Source organism: Schistocerca piceifrons, chromosome 4 (assembly GCF_021461385.2).
Source record: "Schistocerca piceifrons isolate TAMUIC-IGC-003096 chromosome 4, iqSchPice1.1, whole genome shotgun sequence".
In the NCBI taxonomy this organism is placed as follows: domain Eukaryota; kingdom Metazoa; phylum Arthropoda; class Insecta; order Orthoptera; family Acrididae; genus Schistocerca; species Schistocerca piceifrons.
Window position 1 is genome coordinate 603,176,705 of NC_060141.1, and position 17,191 is coordinate 603,193,895.

A 17,191-nucleotide genomic window follows, 5' to 3' on the forward strand; every position below is an offset into this window, starting at 1 on the left:
TTACCACAGAGTGATCTGAAGGGGTAAAATTATCACGGTGAACTGCTCTTATTCATTCTCTCCTTGCACCTTCATCACGAGGGAAATCTAATGTACTGACTCTTTCCTGAGCAGTATAATTGCCTCTACAAGCAGGCATACAGCATCTACGTGGCATATTTATATGTTGAAGTAGTAGGAACACTATTACACTAACATTTCAATTCACAATCATATAACGGCTACACAGGCGAAACAACCAAGACAGCACATGTGGCTTTGTGTTTGTTATGACCCGTAGTGTCTAAGTCACGAGCGACTCCAAAGACAGTGTAGCGGCCTTGTTCCTAGGTGGCACTGGTTTTGGTGGTGAGGGGCGAGGGGAAGGCAGCGTTAGCAGTGTTGACATCATTACCCGTAACTGTTTGTGCAGTTATACTTCGTGTCTACGGGTAGCCTACCGTTGGCAGCGCTTGCAGACAAATGAATATTAAAGATACAAACGAAGAGGCTGGTTGTGTGAGCACGCACAGCCAACATGAAAATAGAAGACTTACCCTGTGAGTCTGGAACTGAAGCATGCGTGGAATCCACGCTTGAAAGATAATCTTTCATGTAGGAATGTTTATCGGGTATACATTATTGAAATAATTACACTACATTTCAATTTGAGGATTGTCCTAATTAATTTTTTTTTAAGTATATATTTATGAATAAACATCAACGGATTTGGCGAATGTTCAGAGATTTCCGTTTAAAAACGTGATTTGTTCCACTTTTTTTCCTGTCAGGCGATTTATTCTGTCAGTTGTAAGGTGTTCTGCCTTCGAGAACACTCTTTCACACGGCGTGGAGGTTGCAACAATACGCAGTCGTATTTTTGCAAGTTCAAAGAACGAGGGGTATACTGACAGCGGTTCAGAACACCACGGAGGTGGATTGCCTTGTCTCTGTTGCAGGGGCTCTTGTAAATATTTGTCCACTTCCACTACTGCAGCAGCTCTCGGTGTGGATTACTCTGCAGTCTGGAAAACACTTCATCAAATTCGAGCCAGAGACTAGAAGTAGATTTTAGTGGTTGGAACTGAGATTGTTGCAGTAGCAGTGGATGTGTTCGTCGTAAATTTCTCACAGTGCCTGATCAGGTTTAATTTCACCTTCTCAGCAGAATTCTTATCAGAAAAAACATGTAATTTGTACCGGGGACCCATTGAAGTTGCTTCTGCGAAAATGAAATTTTCCTCTATATTTCGAAATCGTCGTTTTAGGTCTTCAGCTAACTTTTCGGCCATCTGTTGCACGTCTACATGAATTTCAGCGTTATTAACAAACCTGCAACACCATTTTTTCAACGAGCGACTAAGGAGTATAACTTTAGAAGCAGTGACAACATTTTCACTTGACATTTCCTCAGTGCAGTCTTTGAAAACTTTCAACAGGTCACAGACTTGCGTTGCACTTGCAATGTCCTCTGCAGTCAGATTTGGAAGATCCGGGTGATTCAGAGTGATAACTCTCATTAGGGAATTCTTACCCTCGATTATTCTTCACAGCATACCATAGGTTGAATTCCAACTTGTAACAGTGTCCTGTTTGTGTCAGAACCGGCTCTTTTAACTATTCCTGGATATTTTTCAGTTTCGTGCAGGCCTGCGAACTTCTTTTAAAAAATTCAACTTTTTTTTTTTTTTTTATTCAGAATAGGTTGAATGTGCGGAAACTCATTCTGAACAATTAAACTGAATGTGTGTGCAAAGCAGGTGATGTGTTTCCAGGTTGTGAGTCTTATAGCTGCCTCAATATTAGCAGCATTGTCGCTAACAACATACACGACTTTTTCTTGAATGCCTCATTCCCTTGTGACACGTCGCAGATCTTCGGAGAGTTTTTCTGACGTGTGGCTTTCGTCGTATTTAAAGCACTCTAGGAGGGAAGACGCCAGCTCCAGGTCTGTAACGTAGTGTGCTGTCACCGACAAATAACTCTCATTTGTGGTTGAGGTCCACCCATCCATTGTCAGCACAACCTCTTCCGCAGAATTAATTTTGACTCTCACAATTTCTTTTATCATGGCGTACTGTTGTTGTAGTAGTGTATTGGAAATGGTCTTCCGAGCTGGCATTCTGTAAGCACGATTCAGTTTGCCCACAAAACTTTGGAAATGATTGCTTTCCACTATGTTGAAGGGCAAATAATCCTTCACAACAGTCTTCAGAAGTGCGAAATCTATCTCCTGATTTCTTTTGTTCGAAAGAGGTTTCGGAAAATACATAGGTGATGTTCCGTGATATTGATGTCTGCTGTCTGATAATGAAGTGATACTGTTATTTGCTGGCACCGACTGCTGTTCGCTTCTGGCAATTGCTGATGTTGGTTCCGAATTGTCCGGGTTATTTGTCCAAGAAATATGGGAAAATTCAGGAGCAGGGGGCACTAAGCGCCTCACTGACAGTGACACTGTTGGATGCAGCACTCGAACATGACACGCTAGATTAAATGTATTTCCTCCTTTATATGAAATACACTTAGAACAACAGTTGCAATTTGCTTTCCCATCACCTAAATCGGCGAAGAAACAGCAAATTTTACAATTTTTACGCGATCGTGAGTTGCTAGCCATTGTATAAGCGTAACAGACACAAAAACTGCTTTCCGAATAAAATAAAGAGGTATTTTACCTGAAATCGTACCAGTGACCAGTTTACGTTTTGAATTTGGAGGGTTATTATTCTCAACAAAAATAAAATCTACAGGAAAACTTCTGAATAATTACTTAACGTAGGTATATAGACTTTGTGACAATGGTAAACATACTCATTCTATTTTGGATTAAATTTTAAAAGGAACATAAAATTGGACTGCATTTTGTTGGTAGCTCTAGTTTTCAGTCCATGAATACAACAAATAAGGTTTCACTTGGCAGATAAAGACTTTTCTGGGCGCTTCATGAGAAAATGTTGAGATTAAATGTAATACCTTCTTTATATGCGACAGGCTTTTCTATTTATCTTTCCTTTGTCTCCTTCGACCATGCTCTATTTAAGTTAAATCAGACGCTGTGAGAGCGTAAAACGTTGCGTGTACGTGACTGCATAGTTCGGCCACCTATTGGTAAAATTATGAAGTATTACGAAGCTTTATTGTACGAGCGAAGCGAAGCGAGCGCAGCCGCGGCTGAGCGGCGAACTGGGCAACTTCGCCAGGCTTCCGTACTTCATGAATGAACTACTTCATTTGAACGCTTCACGGCAAAGAGTGAAATGAATGAAGTAGTTCACGGGAATGAACAAGTACGACCCATCTGTAGTCTGCCGGGCGTACGGAGTGAAACGGCTAGGCCAGGGAGTGCTTCGTAATATTTCGGTTACCATCGGACGCCTTCGGATCGAATTCGTAGAACTGGGATCCTTCCTGTTCCGAAGGTCGCGTCAACAAGCAGCCAGATAGAATTATCTAGTACCGCATTACGCTGATTTGCCAGCATCCATCAAGACGCTGAACTGCAAAGCAGTAATTCGTTATTTATTATGAACACATTAACGACGTTAAACTTCGCAATACCGTTTTCAGATACCGAGTAATTTATAATACCGGTAGAATACTTTAAGTATATATTGTTAAGAAAGCTACGGTTCACTTACTGTTAGTTTTGCATTACCAAAATACCTTTCTTTAGTAAGTAGTTAGCAGGTATAATTTTTTATCCCAGTTAAAGAACATCAAAACTCTTTTATACTTTTCCATACCAAAAGACGAAAGAAAGGGAAAGACTATTCCACCACGAATGCGCAGCATACGATTGCACCGGCATTGCTTTATTATCTGAATTTTATAATTTGTACATCTTGCAAGCAGTAGATTTTAGAAATGTTGCATGTTTCCCGGAATCAGTACATTAATTGTTTTTATGGGGGAAGCTCCAATGTATCGGCACGGTAGGGGAATCCCGCAACATACAGAGGCTGCCTTAGGAGTCCGGAGAGCTGCATGACAGCGTAAGTGGTTCTAGGGAGTGCTGCGGAACAGGAAGCTGATTGGTACAGAGTTACATACGTAGGTATTTTATTATTTGGGCGATACGTTACCATTAACTGTTTACTATGTGTGCTGCAAGGGGTTTGGCGAGTGTTGTTTTGATCTTCTTCTGTAGTGCTAACTGTAAAAGTTATGGTTTGACTTCGTATGGTTAAGTCAGGGGCACCAATAAGGTATCTTGAAGGGTGGGCGACGGGGAGAAGCTCAATTTGGGGTGTGGAGTAGTGATGGGCTAAACTGCGATTTTCCGATATCAGTGATTTCTGTGAATGCTACTTTTCAGTATCCACACTGTGGAGTATTTTCGGAAGAAGAATGGTGACGTGTGTGTGTGTGTGTGTGTGTGTGTGTGTGTGTGTGGATTACGTTTTACAGTGGCAGTGGTTTTAGTTTCTGTTTTACCGCTTATTGTGTATTTACTAACGATACTTGACCGGAAAACTGTAAGACGTTACTTTATGATAATCTGCAGCTGTGCTATTTTGAAAAATCTTTTTATCATGTTATTACAAGGTAGGGTATTGCACTATTCAGTGTATGAACAAGATTTCGATATTTACCACTTAATCCCCAAAACATTACCGTGTTGGTAATGACAAACTCTGTGATGCATATGTGGGGTACATTCCTTAGGTGTCTTATATTGTGTCATTTAGTTTTTGTATAACCTGATTTGTGAATTGAAAAGTAGAATGTTCTATGGAGAATCCATTTTGAAGTCCGAATTGGACAGACAAAGTATCTTATAGATATATTATTGTCATGATTTATTGCAGAAACTTTAAAGAGAAACATGGAATATGCAAGTATCCTGTTGAACATGAAGATAACATAGCAGTATCCAAGATTATCAACTTGTCTGTCTCTTGTATGTCTACCAATTCATCCATACTTTTTACATCACTGTGAAGTGCATGGCAGAGAATAACTTTTATTGTACCAGACAGTAGCATTTTTCCTTTTCGCTAGTTTATGCAGAATGACTACTTAATAAACTTCTGTGCATCCTGTATTTAGTATGATCTTGGATTTGTAAGTGCGATAGAAGCAATACATAAGGCATAGTCCATATCAATTCAGGCAGGCTAGGAAAAAATCTTACCTTCATAGTCTCTGATGTTATTGAATCACTTCCATTGTACCAGATAGTAGCAGTTTTCCTTTTCACTAATTTATGCAGAATGACTACTTATTAACTTCTGTGCATGCTGTATTTAGTATGATCTTGGATTTGTAAGTGCTATAGAAGCAACACTTAAGGCATAGTCCATATCAATTCAGGCAGGCTAGGAAAAAATCTTACCTTCATAGTCTCTGATGTTATTGAATTTAGGACTAAGTAAGGAACACATATATTTTTGTTTCCTCCAGAAAAAACGTCTGCTCAGAGATGCAGCCCTCCAAAGATGACACTGCGCATACCATTTTGAAGATGCGAATTTTGGAAAAAATCTCTGAAACAGTTCTAGATATTTTGTTGTGTTTTTTGTTTGAATGATAATTGCGTTATGATTACAAAGAAATCCTCCATTTGGACTTGTCTGTCAAAGTTCATTTACTATAGCATTCTGAAAATTTTTTTTACAATTTATGGGAAATTTTTGTTTCAAAAATTTCAATCCATAAAATTTTGTTTTTTTTTTTCTGTTGATTAGTACTATATAGTTCAACATTCCATGAAAAGGAGAGCTTTCACTTTTAGCTTGAGCAGCTTTTACAAATTTTAGTTTTGAAAGATGAGTAAGAGACTCATTTTTCAAGCGTTTTAAATGGTCCCAGAATGTATGAGAAAGGTCCAAAAAATTAAAGTTTTCAATTTGTGCAACTTCTGTACTCTCTGCATTGTACTGAAATCAGCCAGTCAGTGAACTAAAAATGTGTTCTATTGCTTCAGTATCTTCCTTTGATATAGAGTGATGCCTTCCTGTTGAGCCAATAGGAACTGGAGCACTTACAATCTTCAAAACATTGTGAACAGGAAGTGAGCACCGATGGTGTTGCTGCTGTCCTTCAGCTGGAAACCTACATCCAGCAGCTAGTCCATGAGGCAGCATAAAGTTCACTACAATGTCGTTTAACTCATAACTGTTGTCTATGATTTCTGCAATCCATCAGTCATAGTCATACACACACGCCACAAACATCCACCTTCTCAGGTTGTGAATCTGAACATTAGCCTGCTGCTTCTGAGGTGTTGACTGAATGAACAAAATTTCTTATTTCTTGCTCCTTGAAGTGCATGCAATATGAGTTCGTCCATCACTTTGAGTCCGAAAATGTGTCTTCTGAATTCCTGAAACAGGATTAGTTCGTTTGGACAATTCTTCATTTTTGTTTTTATGGAATTCTTCGATTTCCTCTTTGTACAAAAGATTGAGGACTCGGAGGTTTAAGATTTCATGACTCTTATAAAATCTTCAGCATTCTGAATTGCAGCTGTATTTGGTCTGGAAAAATTATGTTTTGTAGCATGGTGCTTCAGCAGGCCTCCTACACCATCACAAGGCCTCTTCCTGTGACCAGTAGCACTGTATACCCAGTCAGTTGGCAAAAGTGACTTATTCAGTTCAAACAGCTGGTAACGATTTTTAAAATGACTAGGAGTACCTACAGAAATAATGATGATCCTCTTTGCCCCTGCTTGCAGTTGAAGAATTTTGTGCATTGCTAGTAAAGCATGTGCTGAGTCATGTCCTGTGTCATCACTTATAACGAAAACACTTATGGTCTTGTTTTGAAAATATGTCACTCCTCTAAAAATTCAAACCTAGTCATTACTCCATTGATACCCTTGTACTTCATGTGGGAGAATTACAGACTAGTTGTCAGCAAAATCACAGTGAAGCACTAAACATAGTTCTTCAGCCTGTACACACCCTTTCACTTCTGCAATGTGTTATTGTTGCAATTTCTTCAGATGCTGGTGTGTTACTGCCTTCACTGACCATTTACCTAGTTCATCAATGAAATTGCCAAAGGCAACAGTTTTCTTAATTAGTTTATTTTCCTCCCATGTTGCATATGTAATTTCTGCAGAGTTATCTGCTACGTCTTCCAGGCCAAGTATCTGTAAAAACAGTCTTCCCTTTCCAGGCAGTCACCACATTTGCTTTACGTCACAGACTAATGACTTCACACGCCCAACCAAGGTGTCCTATGTCATGTGTTCCAGTAAGCTTTTCAGAGTTACCACACACAGTTCAAAATTCGCACAGTACATACATAAACAGACAGCTCTAGGTGCATGTGGAACTACCCACTTATGTCGTAGTACATGACTGCACTATTTGAACTTGAACTGCTTTTACAGGATAACCACAACATGGATCTGGTCTTCCAAAGACTCGTTTTACAGCCCTCACATTTCTTGATTTGTCTACCATGTACTTTGATACTGATGGAATGTGGTTCGAAATTGTTTTCTTTGAAAATGTCTCTGGAATAATAGTTAAAACTTGCACCTTTTCACTGTAGGATGCGCAGTGTTCAACAGCTGAATTTATATTTGTGAAAAGTTCCTGGCAAGAGGTGCAGGAGTGCTTTGAATCATTTTCTTCTGAAGATGAAATTTCTTCTTTGAAGAGGGTGATCAGTTTTGCTGTAGTGTATTGATCCATAGCTTTAGTAATTTATCTGCACTTTCATGATGCATAGAGCTTATGACTCGACTTCACTGACCATGGTTTCTTAACAGGGCTAACATCTAACTCTGTAGTTGACTGATTCAGGGTATTTAATTCTTCCTCTATTGTTGCAAAATCTGCATCATCTGCGCCATGGGAGCCTTCATCTTGTTCAGATCCTATCATTTTTGTTATTCTACCCTTCTTACTATGCTTAACATCCTACACACTTCCAAAATTATCAGATATGTTCTGTGTTACTTGTTTTTTATCTTCTCCAGAAGCAGCCAGTAAAGTCTACCAAATTTCTCTCTTACAGGTGCATGCTTATTGTTTTTTCAGTTGGAGTTGATGAGATGGATTAGTTACTGAGATATTGGAACTGTCCGCAGGAATTGTGGGATTTGAAACCCAGTCCAGACACGTGAGTTAGGTTTTAGTAAAGTAACTGGGGATAATATTGTGTCCTCGATGGATAAATGGCTCTGTGATTAGTGAAATTTAGTTTGTTTTAGAATGACAGTAACAAACCTCACATTTTGAATGAACTTTGTTTCTTTAAACCAGGACTGGAAATGCTTTAAAATGGTTGTGATTTAAAGTGTTAAAGTTCTTACAATACTAATCATCCTTTGGATTTTTTATATTTTAACAAAAATTAAGCTTGCCATACTAGTATATAGAATTGGGTTAAGTTGTCTGTTACTACAAACCAAAAAAATTGTTCATATGTTACTTTTCTTACCCACACATGGTCCATAACAATTGAGTAGTTACCAGTGGATTTTTAGTGTACTGAAAGCGGAATTACTCCTTGGTTAGACATAATGGGACCTTCTATAACAGGCCTGATAGCCTCTTGTAATATGTTTTGGTGTTACTGTCATCACGCTCATGTTCCGCACATGACAGTAGAGGAACAAAAACACTGTAGATGAAATTTTTAGTTAGATCACTCACAAGTGTATACACAGCAGTTCACAGTGTTTTTATTTGTGTTGAGTATGTTCTTTGTTCAACAATAAACATTACAAGTTTTGGTAATAGTCATGTAAAGTCTTTAGAAGAGCATATACAGTAATTATGTTCAGAGCAGGAGTGGATAATGTTCCAGATAGTGGTTTCCCATTCTGAGTTTAGTTTTATCCTTGTCTCACAGTTTGTCTGTTCTAACCACTGCTTTTTGTTATGGAGGAAAGGCTCTGTTCATTGCAAGAAGATGCGATTGGAGCTACAATTCACACACAAAAATATAATAGTATACTTAACATGAAAACCTGAAGCACATCATTTGATGATGCTTTTCTGCCTAAATTGATAAATATTTATTTATTTATTCATCCTAAAAATCTTTCCACATTATGGGATACAATACAAAACCACAAACAAACACAAAACAGAATGAGATTTGCACTTTGCAGTGGAATGTGCATTGATATGAAACTTCCTGGCAGATTAAAACTGTGTGCCAGGCTGAGACTCGAACTTGGGACATTTGCCTTTTGCAGGCAAGTGCTCTTCCAACTGAGCTACCCAAGCACGGCTTGTGACCCATTCTCACAGCTTCAATTCTGCCAGTACCTCGTCTCCTACCTTCCAAACTTCACAGAAGCTCTTCTGTGAACCTTGCAGAACTAGCATTACTGCCCAGAAAGGCAAAGGTCCTGAGTTTGAGTCTCAGTCTGGCATACAGTGTTAATCTGCCAGGAAGTTTCAGATATAAAACACACACACACACACACACACACACACACACAAAGTGCAAAAACAGTATTACTTCAGCAAGCATATGAATTTTTTGCTTTGTCCATAAAAGAATTTGCACTATTGTAGTAGCTACACTGCCTTGTTTCAAGTCTCTGGTATTTCAAATGTCCTAAAGCTTCTGTTGGTGAATAGAAACAATGATCCAGTAAGAATGCCCTTGGGGTTTTATGAAAAAGTGGAAGACTGTTGTAAACTTGTATAGCACTCTTTGTAGTGGAAGTTTTGTTGGATGATGTCCTTATTTATTGGACACGAACCTGTTCCTTTTGCCATATATCATGCTCATGCATCTTAAAGTTTTATTTATGTCTTTTAAACTTGTTCTGACATATTTACAAATTTATAGTAAATACAAACAGAGAAGTGTTAGGACTGATGACTTTTGAGAGGGGGTTTGGAAAAATCTGTTTGTCAAACATGATACATTGCTCTTATAGTTCTTTTCTGAGCTAAGGAAATGACTGAACTATGTGCTGTATTAACTCAGAGTATAATTCCATACAGTAGAATGCTGTGGAAATTTCTTTTAACAGAGAGTAAATGCAGTCTATTACTTATTCTATTTAGCATTCCATTTATTTTGTTTATGTGTGTATGCCATTTGAAGTCATTTTGAAGTCAAATGCCTAAAACCTTTATTTCCGAGGAAGGTGTAATTTTATTGGAGATTATTATCATACTGGTGTCGTATGCATCACCTTGTAAACATGAATTTAGGGATGTTGTTTTTTGTGTTTGTCAGCAGCTTATTCCCCTCAAACCAACCATACAATTGTGCTTAGGTTTATGTACATCTGCGCATAGTTCATTTGGGGTGTTTCCTGTAATTAGGATATTTGTATCAGCTGCAAAAAAATATTTGTGATTCAGTGTTTCATTGGGTTTTGGATGGATCCAGGAAAACATGGTGAATAGCAAGATGAGCAACACAAACACTTGCCTTTAAATTTGATACCTTCAGTATTTGTGGAACTGATAATGTAATAGCCGATACCCTTGGTAGGATGCTAAAAACAGATGGTGAGATGGGAGAGCAAATGCCAACAAGTACTAATTTGTGTGCCCCAGTTGTTTAAAGAAATCCAAGTTATCAAGTTAAGGACATGGAAATTCATGGTATTAAAGAAAAATTGTAAAAGGGTGAACTGTACACACCTTATTTATTTAACAAGAATTTGTTTTGTTATATTTCATGGTATGATAAAAAAAACTAAAAATTGTGATTCCATAAGACATAATTCCTTATATTTTTCATTATTACCATGAATCACTGGTTGGTTGTCATTTTGGATGTTTAAGACAAGAAATTAGAGGGAAATTTGTGTGGAACAACATGGACAGAGATATAAAGAACAGAATTTCTATTTGTAAGCCGTCTGTGGAAAGTGAGTCTGCTCAAAACAGTAAGGTAGGACTCCTTACCCCTAAACCTGTGGAAAAGGTATGATATAAGATGTATACTGATTTTGTGGGGCCACTACCTAAGTCTAAAGGAGGTAATACCTATATTTTTGTTTGCATAGATGCCTTCTTGCAGTTGACGTGGTTTGAGGTAGCTACCACCAAGGTGGTGATTCATAAACTGAAGAGTGTGTTTGCTATGTGCTTCCTACCACAGTCCTTCATTACAGACAGTGCTACATGTCTTACATCATATGTCTTCAAGAACTTTTATGTGGGCCTAGAGATACACCATAACACTACCATCCTGTACCACCTGAACCTCTCCTATGCAGAACGAGTTAATAGGAACTTGCGTTCTGCTTTAATCGCTTATCACAGTTGTGAAAAAAAACCTTATGGGACCTTCCTCTACCAGGGTTAATGCCAGCGCTTAATATGGCTAGGCATGAGTGTCATAGGGCCATGTCTGGTGACTTATTTTTTGTGTTTGAAGCTACTGCTCCACTGAGCAACATGTCTGTTTTGGGTTTGTTGCCTGACAAAGTTTTGCCAGAGAAATTTGTTGTCCAGTGGAGGAAAGCATCCAGTAGTATCAGAAATGTTCATGGGTGTGAGCACTAAAATGTAACAATGGCTGGTGGCCTAAACCTTACCAGATTGTGGATAAGATTGTATTGTGGAATCGGAGGGCAGCTGGTAAGGCTATTCATAAGATCACCACAAAACTACAACCACAGTATCACAAGCCTTGGGAGATTATGGAGTTTATGAAACCTGCCCCAAGTAAAGCCAGTAGTTAAAGGCAGGGGACCCTTGCTTAAGGATCCTAAATGGTAGTTGCTTGTTGGGGGAGTGGGGGAGTATGTGCCGTGGAGTGACACATTTGTGATGGCAAATGTCTTTGGTGCTTGGCAGTGGCTCCATCCTGGGTCAGAAACCAGAACTAGAAGGAGGGTGGCAGTCAGTATTAGTTGGCATGAGGAGATGGCAGGTTCCTCCTGGGCATGCTCAGTACAGATTGTGTGCATTTATTCAGATTTCAAGGTTGGGTATGCCTACGGAGATGTTGTGCAACTGTTCCCTGGGGGTGGAGATTGTTGGATTTTGTACAACAGAAGTAGGCTGTGTGACTGATGGACAGCAAGTAGGCTGTGTGACTGATAGACAGCAAAGCAGTAAGGCTATTACCTGACGAAATGTATGATATACATGGCATTTAAGGACTGGCAGTGGATATTGTCAGTAATACTAGTCTGGAGCCAATTGCCACTGTATGCTGTGTGGCAGTTGTTTATGTAGTGAGTGTGAAGTTATTGGGGTGCCTGCATTGCTAAACAACCTGCGATCAGAAGAAATTTACTAATCCTTGTCAAGTGTAGGTAATTAATGTAACCTTAAGGATTGTTAAAGCCTACCTGATTGTGACAGCATGTGAGATGCTTTCCTTGTATGATGTGCGGGGTGTAGACATAAATCCAAAAAATAATCCTTAAGTACTATTTCATGTTTAATAGAATGTTGTGCCTGAAGCAGGATCAAGTAAATTTTAGTTGTGTAAATGATCATTATGCTTTTACAGTCTTTTGGTTAAGTAATTTCTTGTAAATTAAAATATTAAAGGAAGTAGTTCTGTGTAGCTGCAAATTTCTGTGAATGATTTAGTTGAAAATTATTTGCTGAATATCCACTGGGACATATAATCCACAGAAGGAGTACCCAAACAGTAAGAGTGTGATTAATGATAAAATTTGGATGAGTGTTTAGTTTTAATAAAAATTTGATAGTGTCAGTCTACCTCTCAAACACCTGGTCCTCACTCCAGATTGCTTTCTGGTACTCATTTTAAGTTAATCAGACACACCATATAAACAGAAAAAGGAGAAATCAACTGGCTTTATTGGAATATTTCTAGAGAGGAGTAATAAAGCAAGTTAGTAGTTTATTTGGAAACCTCAACACTTTGAAATAATTTGCTGTCACATTCATAAAAAAATGATTGTTTTTTTTTTTTTTTTTTTTTTTTTTTTTGCAATCCAAAGACTGGTTGATGTACTCCCACAGTACTTTTCCAAAATATTTGGCCATATAAGTAGTAATCTGGGCTAAAGTTTCTCTAAGAATTAAAAAGTTATGTTTGCTTCTCAATTTCTTCCCGCCCCTGTCACTACTTTCAACCTAAAGAATGTTGTAAGGTGTAGAATAGACATGGTCAGGATAGGCATGATGTGTGCATCCTTGAGATGGCATTAAATTATGGGGCACAGATTTTGATAATGTGAGTAGAGAAATGCTATGGAATATCGTGGCTGAACAAGATTATTCATCTCACCTTATAAATGCCATTAAGAGTCTATACACAAACACTGAAATTTTTGTTGGTATGCTAAATATATAGGTAAAAAGATGAGGACTAGTAGAAACCCTTGGGTAACAGAAGAAATATTGAATTTAATTGATGAAAGGAGAAAATACAAAAATGCAGTAAATGATGCAGGCAAAAAGGAATACAAACGTCTCAAAAATGAGATCGACAGGAAGTGCAAAATGGCTAAGCAGGGATGGCTAGAGGACAAATGTAAGGATGTAGAGGCTTATCTCACTAGGGGTAAGATAGATACTGCCTACAGGAAAATTAAAGAGACCTTTGGAGAAAGGAGAACCACTTGTACGAATGTCAAGAGCTCAGATGGAAACCCAGTTCTAAGCAAAGAAGGGAAAGCAGAAAGGTGGGCGGAGTATATAGAGGGTCTATACAAGGGTGATGTACTTGAGGACAATATTATGGAAATGGAAGAGGATGTAGATGAAGATGAAATGGGAGATATGATACTGCGTGAAGAGTTTGACAGAGCACTGAAAGACCTGAGTCAAAACAAGGCACCCGGAGTAGACAACATTCCATTAGAACTACTGACAGCCTTGGGAGAGCCAGTCCTGACAAAACTCTACCATCTGGTGAGCAAGATGTATGAGACAGGCGAAATACCCTCAGACTTCAAGAAGAATATAATAATTCCAATCCCAAAGAAAGCAGGTGTTGATAGATGTGAAAATTACCGAACTATCAGATTAATAAGTCACAGCTGAAAATACTAACACGAATTCTTTACAGATGAATGGAAAAACTGTTAGAAGCCGGCCTCGGGGAAGATCAGTTTGGATTCCGTAGAAATGTTGGAACACAAGAGGCAATACTGACCCTACGACATATCTTAGAAGAAAGATTAAGGAAAGGCAAACCTACGTTTCTAGCATTTGTAGACTTAGAGAAAGCTTTCGGCAATGTTGACTGGAATACTCTCTTTCAAATTCTGAAGGTGGCAAGGGTAAAATACAGAGAGCGAAAGGCTATTTACAATTTGTACAGAAAGCAGATGGCAGTTATAAGAGTCGAGGGGTACGAAAGGGAAGCAGTGGTTGGGAAGGGAGTGAGACAGGGTTGTAGCCTATCCCCGATGTTATTCAATCTGTATATTGAGCAAGCAATAAAGGAAACAAAAGAAAAGTTCGGAGTAGATATTAAAATCCATGGAGAAGAAATAAAAACTTTGAGGTTCGCCGATGACATTGTAATTGTGTCAGATACAGCAAAGGACTTGGAAGAGCAGCTGAACGGAAAGGATAGTGTCTTGAAAGGAGGGTATGAGATGAATATCAACAAAAGCAAAATGAGGATAATGGAATGTAGTCGAATTAAGTCGGGTGATGCTGAGGGAATTAGATTAGGAAATGAGACACTTAAAGTAGTAAAGGAGTTTTGCTACTTGGGGAGCAAAATAACTGATGATGGTCGAAGTAGAGAAGATATAAAATGTAGAATGGCAATGGCAAGGAAAGCGTTTCTGAAGAAGAAAAATTTGTTAACATCGAGTATAGATTTAAATGTCAGGAAGTCGTTTCTGAAAGTATTTGTATGGAGTGTAGCCATGTATGGAAGTGAAACGTGGACGATAAATAGTTTAGACAAGAAGAGAATAGAAGCTTTCGAAATGTGGTGCTACAGAAGAATGGGTAGATCACATAACTAATGAGGAGGTATTGAATAGAATTGGGGAGAAGAGGAGCTTGTGGCACAACTTGACTAGAAGAAGGGATCGGTTGGTAGGACATGTTCTGAGACATCGAGGGATCACCAATTTAGTATTGGAGGGCAGCGTGGAGGGTAAAAATCGTAGAGGGAGACGAAGAGATGAATACACTAAGCAGATTCAGAAGGATGTAGGCTGCAGTAGGTACTGGGAGATGAAGAAGCTTGCACAGGATAGAGTAGCATGGAGAGCTGCATCAAACGAGTCTCAGGACTGAAGACCACAACAACAACAACAACAACAACAACATGCTAAATATAACATCAAAGCCAATTAACACAAACAAAGGAGTATGACAAGGATGCTGTATTTCTCCAACACTCAACAATATACAAATAAATGAAGTTATCAGCAAATGGAAAATGTTGAACATAAATGGAGTTCGTTTAGATTATGATAGGAGACTTAAGTGCAATTTTATATACAGATGACCTAACTCTGATTACAGAGAATGAAAATGATCTCCAAATAACTTTTGAATGCATTATGGGAACAGCAGTGATCAATGTCTTGTAAATAATTACCTCCAAATAAGTTGCAGCAGATAGTCTCAGATTACAACCTTGCATTGTCAGTAGATAAAATGAAAGTAATGACATTTCAGGGCAGACTCAACCAGTAAGATCTAAAATAGTCTTGAATAATAAAATCTTTGAGGAAGTAAAACATTTTTAATATCTAAGATGCAATATCAGTTATGAATACAACCATGATGTGGAAAAAAAAATTAAGTAAATTTACAGGGTGATTATAATTAAAGTTATAACTTTCAAAATGCTATAGAAATAACACCACTGGTCAGAATTATGTCAAATTGCAATGGAATATTATCTGAGAAGGCGGAAAATGTATGGCAGAAGAAAAAAAATAGTGATTTAAATTGATCAATAGATGGCAGTGTGTGTGTGTCAGAATATGTAAATGAAAACCCCTGTCATGTGCATGACCCATTGAAGTTGCCATGAACATGCCAGGTACACGGCTTTTCCTCCTTTCGTGTCTGCAATGTTCGCCATTACTGTCTTTATGCAGGATCACGCTCTACTTGTGAAGCTGTATTACAAGAATGATGACTGCGCACATGTTGCTCTGTAGAAGTTCCGGTCACTGAAGGGTTTGGAAAAAGGCATTGGTCCCATGACTGCTGTGGGTCTGGAGAAAATAACTCGGAAATTCAAAAAGGTGGGTTCTTTGGTGTGCAACCTGGTAGAGGGAGGAAATGAATCAACTTGTTGTCAGTGGAAGCAGTGGCCACATCAATGCAGGAGGAGATGAGTGGTGGTGTGCAAATGTTTAGTGCACAGAGAATTGCCCGAACATTTGACATACCCTTGAGCATGATGTTTAAAATCCAACTAAACATCCTTCTTTGCTCTCCATTCAAAATTACCCATGTGCACGAGTTGCTTCCTGTTGACCTACCAGCAAGAGAAACCTTTGCTTTAGAATTTCTTGCTCACGTGGAAGTGGACAATAATCGACCGTGGAAGATTTTGTGGACAGACAGAGCCCACTTCCATCTGACAGGATAGGTCAGTACACAGAATTGTCGAATACGGGCAACTGAAAATCCACAAGCAAATCAACCAGTACCACTTCATCCTTAAAAGGTCACTGTGTGGTGCAGGTTTATGGCATCATTTATCATAGGGCCATATTTTTTCGAAGATACAGGTGGTTCTGGTCCTGTTACCTGTACCATCACTGGTAAGTGCTATGAGTGCCTTTTGCACAACCATGTCATTCCAGCTCTCTAACAGCGTGGATGTGTGGGTGAGATCATTTTTATGCAAGATGGCGCACCTCCGCACATTGCAAATCCAGTTAAGCAGCTGCTGAAGTGCCATTTCGGAAATGCTGGAATTCATCAGCCATAATTTCCCTACAGTGTGGCCATCCCAGTCACCTGATCTTAATCTGTGAGACTTCTGGCTTTGGGGCCATCTGAAAGGGGGTGTTGGTCAGTGTTCAGATTGCGAACTTAGCTGCAGTGAAGGCTCACATTGCACAACACATTCTGAACATAACCCCGGAAACGCTTCGAGGAACGTGCTGTTTCTCAATTTCAACTTGTTGCAGGAAATGGTGGACAGCATATTGATCATGTTTTGCACCAGTCACATGGAAATTAATAATCCAATTTGATTTTGATTGATGCTTTTTATGCGGTTTTTGGCCTCAGGACAATTAAAAACCGATTTGACTGATGCTTTTTATGTTGTTTTCGGCCTCAGGACAATTAAAAACCGACGTGAGTGATGCTTTTTATGGGGTTTTTGGCCTCGGGACAATTAA

The 17,191-nt window shown here is 38.8% G+C and overlaps 1 protein-coding gene across 7 annotated transcripts in view; it reads left to right on the plus strand.

Moving 5' to 3' along the window:
• Positions 1-3,925: 3,925 nt before the first annotated feature.
• The window catches only part of LOC124795089 (protein mono-ADP-ribosyltransferase PARP14-like), a 40,986-nt gene continuing 27,720 nt past the window's right edge, over positions 3,926-17,191 (plus strand). For 3 of the 7 annotated variants that reach the window (XM_047258915.1, XM_047258917.1, XM_047258918.1), the window contains exons 1-2: positions 3,994-4,032; positions 7,957-8,061. The gene's annotated coding sequence lies outside the window, so the exon portion shown is untranslated. Of the gene's footprint in view, positions 4,033-7,956; positions 8,062-17,191 lie in introns of all 7 variants that reach the window. The other 4 variants (XM_047258919.1, XM_047258913.1, XM_047258920.1 and 1 more) reach the window with 4 other exon arrangements.